Below are 692 nucleotides of genomic sequence, written 5' to 3'. Positions count from 1 at the left end.
ATGAAAAATCTTTTTTGTGTAATTCCAAATGTGAAGCAAGTCTCCGTATCTTATTGGTGAAACTGAATACTTGAAATTCAACAGAACCCCTGTTTTCTTCTTTTTCTTCTTTAACCATAAATCCAAAAATTTTTCTACCTCCTTTCTTTTTCATGTATTTTTCTGATCAGGAAAAATACAAAATTATGTCAGTTATTTTGAAGTTATTCTAATCTCGTACACACACAAATTTGCAATTATTCATCTACTACTGGAATTTGGATTTATTTTATCGATGCAAATTGGATTTGGATAGAAGGGTACATTCTTTCTAATATTTTAGATAGAAGAAATGTTTCTTCTATCTAAAATATTAGAAAGAATTTTGCTGATTTATTTATTGCTATATGCAATTTATGGAATTGATACACCATTTAATTGATATCATTTAGCAAAATGAAACACAGCATATGCATCCATCTTTTGGCTCGAGAATTTCACGGGATAGAGATATGGTATAAGAAATAGACTATTAAGTAACTCTAAATGAATTGTGGATACATCTGTATCCTTAACATACTGAAACGATTGTCATTATTCGTATCAAACCAATAGCGATTCATACAAGCTAAATCTTCTAATCAATGGTGGGCCAATAATGAATTTTTTTGCATATGTATTAAGACGCTTGGCCTGATTTCGAAATTGTCCAG

This window comes from Triticum urartu, unplaced genomic scaffold (genome assembly GCF_056163025.1).
Source record: "Triticum urartu cultivar PI428250 unplaced genomic scaffold, HENAU_Tu73 scaffold1403, whole genome shotgun sequence".
NCBI classification, from domain to species: Eukaryota; Viridiplantae; Streptophyta; class Magnoliopsida; order Poales; family Poaceae; genus Triticum; species Triticum urartu.
Note: the sequence above shows the minus strand (reverse complement) of the source record.